We start from the raw sequence: 9,405 nt of genomic DNA on the forward strand, positions 1-9,405 counted from the left end.
CACCCATTATTATCAATGCATCTTGATTGCATGTTCGATCAATCTCCGATTGTAAAAGTTGGTAAAAATCTTCTATCTCCTCTTCTTTGGCTCTGAATAACATAGGTATGTAAAATCGTGATAAAACTTCTTTTAGTCCCCGGCGCGGGCAGAGGACGCCCGGATGGAGCAGGTGTTGGACTTCAGCCTGGAGCCGTCAGGGTTGGCTTTCTGCTCGTCCGGGACCGAGGGACCCATGGCCAAGTGCTCCGGAGCGAAGAAAATCTGCTCCACCCCGGAAATGCGATGGCCTAGGAGCGGGCACCCAGGACGCAATCGAGGTTGAGTTTCGAGTTTGAGTTTCAAATCAAGCCAGTGGTTTCTCCTGATTACGATAAAGAGCTCTGGATGATGAACAGTGAAGACGACATAGTCTTTGTTAGCATCCTTGAAAGTATGACAGTCGAGGAAGACATGTGGACGTGTGGCACGTAGAAGTGCATGCACAGAAAAAGAAAATCTGTCATTCTTTAAAAAGAGGAAGGCATCCTTCCAGGCCAAAATGGACATATTCTGCTTGATAATCAAGTTTGAAAATCTCCAAGAATTAAAGAGACTGTGTCACTGGGGTCCCATCATATCCCTTGGTGTTACAGCAATATGTTCTGCGATGGCCATGATTGACTCTGTATTGGCCCTTACATACCACTGGAGGAAGTGTGAATTTCATCATGTTGATTAATTGGACAATCATGATTCTTTATCATTACTTCAACGCCATGTTTGTGGGTCCTGACTTTGTCCCTCTGGGATGGAAACCAGAAAATTCTCAGGATAGTATGTACCTCCAGTATTGTAAATTCTGCCAAGCATGTAAGGCACCTCGTTCACATCACTGCAGAAAGTGCAACAGATGTGTTCTGAAGATGGACCATCACTGTCCTTGGATTAACAACTGTTGCGGCTACTAAAATCATGCATGCATCGTTTACACTGTTTCTGCTTTTAGCCCCACTCGGTTGGATTCATGCTGCTTTTATTTTTGTTATGACGTTGTACACACAACTGTATAATCGGCTCTCCTTTGGCTGGAACACGGTGAAGATTGACATGAGTGTGGCCCGGAGGGATCCTCTTCCAGTCGTTCCGTTTGTATTAGCTGCATTTGCTGCCACCTTGTTTGCTCTGGGATTAGCGATCGAAACCACCATCGCTTTCGGGATGCTGTTTTTCATCCAGTTGAAAATAATTCTCAGAAACAAAACGTCTATTGAATCATGGATTGAAGAGAAGGCTAAAGATCGAATCCAGTGTTATCAGCTTGATGAAGTCTGTTTTTCCTTATGATTTGGGAAGTAGGTGGAAGAACTTTAACCAAGTGTTTACGTGGTCAGGAGCCCCGGAAGGAAATGGCTTGGAGTGGCCGGTCAGACACGGCTGCCACCAGTACAGCTTGACCATAGAACAATTGAAACAGAAAGCAGACAAGAGAGTGAGATGTGTTCGCTATAAAGTAATTCAAGATTATAGTGCAGCTTGCTGTCCTTTGAATAAAGGAATCAAAACCTTCTTCACAAGCCCCTGCACTGAAGAGCCTCGAATCAGGCTGCAGAAGGGGGAGTTCATTTTAGCTACAAGAGGCTTACGATACTGGTTGTACGGAGACAAAATTCTTGATGATTCCTTTGTAGAAGGTGTTTCAAGAATACGGGGCTGGTTCCCTCGAAACTGTGTGGAAAAAGTGCCCCTGTGATAGTGACACAAACCCAGCCCCCGAGGGAGAGAAGAAGAACAGATAGCCACAGCTGAAGTAAAATTATTCTTTACGTCCCTCCATTACTTGAAAATTGCACATATTTACTAAAGAATTATGCAATGAGCCTACTCTGGTTAAGGTGTTCTTTTCCTCACAGGTGCACTAGTGCCATGACTTAAATTTCTTGGTTACCGTCTTGAAATGGAGAAGCCATCCTGCGCCTTTGACTGTCTCCTCTCCTCGCCGCTCCCTCCCCCACAGAAGGGAAAGCACCTCCCCCAGAAAGTCAGTCGCGTTTTCTCTAGGGTTCCCTCCTCTGCACTACACACTATGGACCTCACCTGCAGATGTAGATTTTTCAGGGCCATCTGCATGTGATGCTGTTATTCAGTCTGTGGATTTTTCTTTTGTAATATTCTAGACACTGTAGAATTATGCTGTCCGATTCAATAGAAGCTCAGATTTTGTTACCTGTCTTTTAATAATGCCAATTTTGTCAAATAAATACCAATGAGTGCTCTGTATTAAAAAAATCACAAAAAAACTTCTTTTAAATTGGTTATAGCATTATATGCCAAGAGACTTTCATAAATTCAAGTCAAACTTTATTTAGAAGAAGCTGTGAAATAAGAAATATTATTTTTGATATCATAGGAATCTTAGCACAAATCAAAGACTAAAAGAAGGATGATTAACTGTAAAAAAAATTTGGCATGTGGAAGCCAAGGCATAGTTGTTGAAGGTCTATGACAGAGAGGAACAGGACATGGGAGAATATTAGTGCAATTAGAAAAGTACCTTAAATTTTTGTGGTTTAGATGGAAAATTTACAGAGTAAATTAGTTCTCTATTTAGTAATTTATACTCATTGTGTTTTGGGACCTTAGTTACAATCCCTCACTCTGTCCACGTCTTCCCTGGGATTTCCATTCCTATTTAGCCATCGTTCCTGCTCCTTTCTATCTTCTGAGCTTTGTTGTTTGGGTGAATTTTGTGCTTTTGGTCTTAAAGGATTGTTTTCAGAACTGTTGTTGCCTTTCTCAGCATATTGTTTGGCTGAAAGATAGCCTCTGGCAGTGGCTTCAGGTATGGTCAGGCGTCTAAGGGCCATAGTCTTTTTACTTTTATTCATTGTTGCACATTTTCTTCACCTCCTTCCCCAGCCCACCACAACACACCCCTTGTTTCAGCTTGTTGTCTTACTGGTCAGAGTGCTGGGGGTTCTAGCAGTCTCTTTTAGATCTGCCTTTTGTGTTTGTTTGTTTAAGAAAAGATTTTGTTTTGTGTTTTACATTTTCTCACCCAGGACTTTCTATTGTGATCCCCACCAGAATGGTTGGCTAGAGTAGCTGCGCAGCATAGGGTGCTGCTGGTCTCGGGGGAGTGGAGGCTGTACATGTAGAGAAAATATTATTTTGAAACAATAATATGCTATTACTTTTATTTTCTGAATGAATGACTTTTACCATGGTTTGGTGTGGCATTCAGTTGTCTGGATGAGGAGAGACTTCATTATAGAAGAAATGGGAGGAAGGAAATGGGGGAAATACTGAAATATTTAGCTTCTGACGTTCAAAGTAGGACTCTACAGTGATACCTTGCAAGCCAGGTTAGATTCCTAAGTATCTTCTATGATTATTATTTTTTTTTTATAAATAGAAATTCTCTCAAGAACCCAATTTGGGGGACTAAACTTAAGGGATTTTCCCTGAAAGGTAACAAAGTTACACTTCTTATTTTTGCCTGTCAGGCCCCGATGCCTGCTGCTCAGTGTGAAAGGTGGTGGAGTGGAGGGAGAAGGGCAAGCCTGTGTTTTTCTGAAGAAGGGAAGAAAGAGAAAGGCCAAACTGCCACTTGTGTGTCCTGATTTGTATCCAGTCTAGAGATGAGGTGTTGCTTCAGATATCTGCAGGGAATACCAAGACCCTGCTCCTGTTTGGGCCTCTGTGTGGAGGCAAGGATGCTCCCTACCCTTCTCCTGCAGAACATGTCAAATAAAAGCAGTGAGTGAAGTAGGTCCTCAGATCTAGCTTTCCTGTGTGCCATCAGTGGGAGCCTTAGTGGTTGAAGACTTTCCCCAGAGGAGGTAAGCTTAGTGTATCAAGTTGACCTGGAGTGAGAGCTGGGATATACTCCCTACAATCACCTTATGGGCAGGGCTAAATGGACCTTACAAATTTATCAAGGACCTAGAAGTTAGAATGCTAAGAGGAGGTTAAGGGGAGCCTTGAGCCTTGAGATATCTAGGGCCTGATTATAAATTTTGTTCATACAATCTTGAACCACAAATTTTAGCTGCCTATAACAGTAGGGCAAGCAGTGACTTGGTGGAGGCTGGACATTGTCCCAGAAGCCAGAGGAGTAAGGAACACTGTACTAAGGGTCTCGGGATTATTCTCCTTTATAATGAGGTTGCATAAGGTGTACTTGCCTAATACGCATGGATACAGTCTTAGAGAAAATCTAAGGCAAGGGGTGAAAGTCAGACTGCTGAGGAAACTAAGTGTTATTTTTCTAAAGAGAATGGGTGTCACCAAAAATATTTTTTAAATTATGGAAGCAGCAGTCAAGAATCAAATGACATATTGTACTGGACCTATTTGCTACCAAGGGCTTATCTGAAGTGCTAAACAGCAGAGAGGTCACTTGAAAAAGTGCACCTGAATCATATGGAATTTCTATGTTCAGCTTTTTGAGGAAGTGCCAAACTGCCTTCCAGAATGGTTGTACCATTTTACAATCCCACCAACAATGCATAAAGTTCCTTTCTCGCCACATTCTCTCCAATCTCTATTGCTTGTTGCCCTGTTAAACTTTGCCACTCTTACTGGAGTTAGATGTTACCTCATTGTGGTTTTGATTTGCATCTCTTTTACTGCCAACGATTTGGAGCATTTCTCCATGTGTCTGTTTCCATTTGAATATCTTCCTCTGTGAAAATTCTTGGAATATACACTGAGAATATGAGAACTGAGGCACAAACTGAGATTTTTACACCAATGTCATAGCAGCGTTATTCACCACGGCAAGAACATGGAAACAGCCCAAATGTCCAACCAAAAATGAATGGACTGAGAAATTATGATACATTCACACAAGGGAATACTATGCAGCATGTAGGAACAATAACTTTATAAATTATTACCTAACTGGGGAGGGACTGGAGAGCATTATACTGAGTGAACTAACTAAGTCCCAGAGGGATAAATATTGTATAAAACCACTATTGTAGAATGAGTATAAAGATCCAAGAAGGTGAGAGAGGCTGGAAGCAGAGGGATGTGGATGTGCAGGAGGAGGGGATTAATCATTGGGATGTACAATTTGATTGGGGGGGAGATTGAAAGAATTTGTTCAAATTCGTGTTGGATTTTGTAAATAAACTAGTAGAAAAATTTAAAAAAAGAAGTGCACCTGATCGCTCTGAAAAGTGTACCTGATCCACACCACAATATTTTCAATTGCTTTCCTATGCATGTGAAAACTAGACATTGAATAAAGAAGTACCAGAAAAAGAATAGATGCCTTTGAGTTACGGCGATGGCAAAGAATGCTGAATATACTATAGACTGCCAAAAAACCAAACATATCTGCCTTTGAAGAAGTGAGGCCAGTGTGCCCGTTAGAATCAAGAGTGGTGAGATTGTGTCTCACAGACCTTGGGCATATCCTAAGAAGGGGCCAATCCCTTGAGAAAGACATCATGCTGGGGAAAGTAGAGACTCAGCAAAAAGAGGAAGACCTTCAAGGAGATGGCCTGACATGCATGATAACTGTAAAAATGGGTTAAGCAGAGCTGATTGTGAGGCTGGGTGCTGGATCGGGCAGTGTTTAGTACACAGCATTGCTATGAGTCGGAACTGGCTTGATGGCACATCACAGCTCTCCTGCTCCTTTTCCTTTCAGTTATTTTAAAACAGTTAACTTTGAAAAAACGAAAATGTAGTACAAACTGCTTGTGATTGGCTGCTAACTGAAAAGTTCAAAACCACCCAGAGTCTGTGTGGAAGAAAAATCTGACAATCTGCTTCCATAAAGATCACTGTCAAGAAAAACCCTACAGAGTGGTTCTGCTTTGTAACACATGAGTCACAATTCACCTCAGGAACACAGGCTTAGGGAGGTTGCTTTGTTTTCATATCTACTGCTGAGTGTAAAGGGAGCTCTAGTGGCTTAGTGGCAAGGAGTTGCACTGCTGAGCCAAAGGCATGTGGTTCAAAACCACCAGCTTCTCCACAGGAGAAAGCTGGACATTCTCCTCCCATGTGATTTATAGCCTTTAAAAGCCCTCTGGAAGGTCAGATATGAGTTACTTTTGACTCAATGTCACATTACTGTTATTGTTGTTATGTGCCACTGAGTCATCTGTGACCCATAGTGACCCTATGTACAACAGCTCTGAACCCTACCCTGTCCTGAGCCAATCTCACTAATTCCGACACACCAATCCCCATTGCCCAGTCACTGTATCAAACCATCTCATCCAGGGTCTTTCTCTACTGTGTTGTCCTTCCATCCTTCGAACTATGATGTCTTTCTCCAAGAACTGGTCTCTCCTGGCCACATTCCCAAAGTACGTGAGACAGAGCTTCAAATTCCTAGCCTCTAAGGAGAAACTTGGTTTTACAGTCTCCAAGACAGACCTATTTGTTTTCTTGATAGCCCATAATACGTTCAAGACTCTTCTCCAGCACCATAATTCGAAGGCATCAATTATTCTTCTGTCATCCTTAATTGTTGTCCAACTCTCTGAAACATAACAAGTACTTGTGAAGACTCTGGCCTGGATCAGGTACACATTAGTCTCTAGACTGACAACATTACTTTTCAATGGCACATAGATCAGTATTAAAAAAGAAAACCAGTACATTTAAAACATTCAGTGCATCACTCTATAAATACCACTTATATTACATTGAACAACTAAAAAAAATTACGGCATTAATTATTTTGACTGAAAACCCCCTTGTAATTTGATATAATTCAACCTCACAGTTTGTTCAACATTTGTAAGTTCAATCAGTATATTTATCATTGTGTTCCCTACTTAGAATGCCTTTCTTCCTGTTCCTCATGTAGACATATTTTACCTGTTCATTTGAAATTTTATTTTAATAGGGAAAGTATGAATGCAGCCCTCCCACTACTAGAAATTATGCAGTCAAGTTTGTCTCACTTGAGGAAATCACACTGGTCAACATATTCAGAGTGCAATGGATAAGTCTCACCCTGGGAAAACCACCTTCATGATCATGGCCTCTCTCCTGCCATATATTTTCTATTTTTTGAGACAAGATCTGAGCTCCACTCCCTCTAAGTTTTCAATAAGTGTTTTAGCTTACACAGGGTTTTCTTGTCTCTTTCTAGAATAAACTATTTCTCTTACATGCTTAATGAAATTTTATGTGTCATATTTATTAATGTCTAGAATACACAGATTAGTGCTTGGAAATACCATATTATTTTGTTAATTAACCTATGGAAGAAAAAGTAGACTTTTACTAAATGTTATTATTGTTGTTAAGTGCCACTGAGTCACTTTGAAATCATAGTGACCTTGTGAACAACAGATTTGAAATTTCCCCTATCCTGTGCTATCCTCACAGTCTCTGATATGGTCAAGTCCATTGTTAGACACTGTGTCAATCTATCTTGTTGAGGGTCTTTCTTTCTATTTTTGACCCTCCAATTTTCCCAACATAATATCTTTTTCTAAGGACTAGCAGGTTTTAACAACATGCCGAACTGTTTTGTAAAACAGGCACAGAAATTGAAAATAAGCAAAGAAGCTTTTACTGGGGGCTCTTGGGCAAGGTTCATTGTCCCAGGCCTAAGAGGGGCAGGAAAGGTCAGAGAAGTTGTACGTGACATGAAGGTGAACTGGTTTTAAAGACTTGGTGGGAAGGGGCTGTCTCTTGGCAGAGGAAGTGGTTGTGTAACTCGCTGATTGGCTGCAGTTGCTGGCGCTCGCTGCTGACGCTGTGGGGTGGGAACCAGCTATTGTGAGTGAGGTGGATTGTGGCATCAGATGGTGAGGTAGGTTGAAGCATCAGATGGCTGGGGAAATCTTTGCAGCTTCTGTTTCCTTGAGGCTATGTAACTGGATTCAGTGAGTCAAACCTGCAGGCCAATCATAAAGTATATAAGACAAAGTTTCCTTGCCTCTAAGGAGTACCCTAGTTGGACTTCTTCCGAGGCAGACTTATTTGTTCATTTGGCAGTCTATGGGATATTCAATACTCAATTAAAAGGCTTCTAGTCTTGTTCTTCTGCCCATCAATTCTTCAACCTTTCTTATTGTTCACCTTTGAGATGCATAGGAAGTAAATGAAAAGACCTTGACTTGTTTAAACTGACATCCTTGCTCTTTAGCACTTTGGAAAGGTCCTTGATAGCAGATTTCTCCAATGCAATACAGCTTTTGATTTCATGACCATTGCTACTATGAGTGTTGGTAGTGGATCCAAATAAGATGAAGTTGTTGACAACTTCAATCTTTATCCGTCTGTCATGATGTTGCCTACTGGTCCCATAGTGAGAAGTTTTGTTTTCTTGACATTGAGATGTAGTCTATATTGAAGGCTGTAATCTTTGATCTTTTGCAGCAAATATTTTAAGACCTCTTTACTTTTAGCAAACAATGTTGTATCATCTGCATAGTATGGGCTGTTGATGAAGTCTTCCTCCAATTCTGATGCCACATTTTTCAAAGAATCTTGGTTCTTAGATTATTTTCTCAGCACACAGATTAAATAGGTATGGAGAAATGATACGATCCTGACACACACTTTTCCTGATTTTAAACTATGTAATGTTCTCTTGCTGTGTCCACTTGCAGTACAGAGGTAATTTGTGGTTGCTGTGAAGCTGAACACGGTGACACTATGAGTTGCCTATGACTTGATGACACTTAACAACAACAACAACAAATGTTCTCTTGTTCTGTTCAAACAACTAACTCTTGGTCTCCAGGTATAGATTTCACATGAGCCCAATTAAGTTGTTCATTAAGGGCATCCAATTAAGGATGCCCATTCTTCTTTTTTTAAAAAATTATTTTCATTGACATTTTAATGAAAGTTTATAGAGACTTTGGATTTCCATTCATTCATTGTTGTTATTCCCATTATTCTTAGTTTTGGATATAATTTGTTATGACCCACAAAATCAATTGCCTTTACATAATCAATAAAACATGATATTTTCATTATATCCTCTGGTTTCAGTCAAGATCCATCTGACATCAGCAATGATATCCCTCATGCCATGGCCTCCACTAAATCCAGCTTGATTTTTCTGGAAGTTTCTTATTGATGTACTGTTCTAGTAATTTTAAAATAATCTTCCATAAGATATTACTTACATGTCATGGTAATGATGCTGGGTTTTTTCCCCCAGTTTCTATTCACAAAGGAAAAGCTCCAGTCCATCTTTTAATTTTTTTTGAAAAATTCCTGACATTACAGAACTAAAGTGAAATGTATATTCCACTCTTACATATCCATGACAAACAGGAAAAAATTTCATGAGCAAAAAAAAAAAAAACAACAACAAAAAACAAACAAACAAAAACCCAAAAAACAAAACAACCAAAACAGGTTGTTGTTGTTGTTGTTATGTGCCGTTGAGTCGTTTCCGACTCATAGCGACCCTATGCAAAACAGCCCTAA

The 9,405-nt window shown here is 40.4% G+C and overlaps 2 pseudogenes; one reads left to right on the forward strand and one right to left on the reverse strand.

Moving 5' to 3' along the window:
• Positions 1 to 541: 541 nt before the first annotated feature.
• Positions 542 to 1,778, forward strand: LOC102850271 (annotated as a pseudogene).
• A 2,116-nt stretch (positions 1,779 to 3,894) lies between these two features.
• Positions 3,895 to 9,405, reverse strand: part of LOC102845543 — a 9,212-nt pseudogene continuing 3,701 nt past the window's right edge.

The sequence above is a fragment of the Elephantulus edwardii genome, unplaced genomic scaffold (genome assembly GCF_000299155.1).
Source record: "Elephantulus edwardii isolate Elephantulus edwardi_28Jun2011 unplaced genomic scaffold, EleEdw1.0 scaffold00273, whole genome shotgun sequence".
In the NCBI taxonomy this organism is placed as follows: domain Eukaryota; kingdom Metazoa; phylum Chordata; class Mammalia; order Macroscelidea; family Macroscelididae; genus Elephantulus; species Elephantulus edwardii.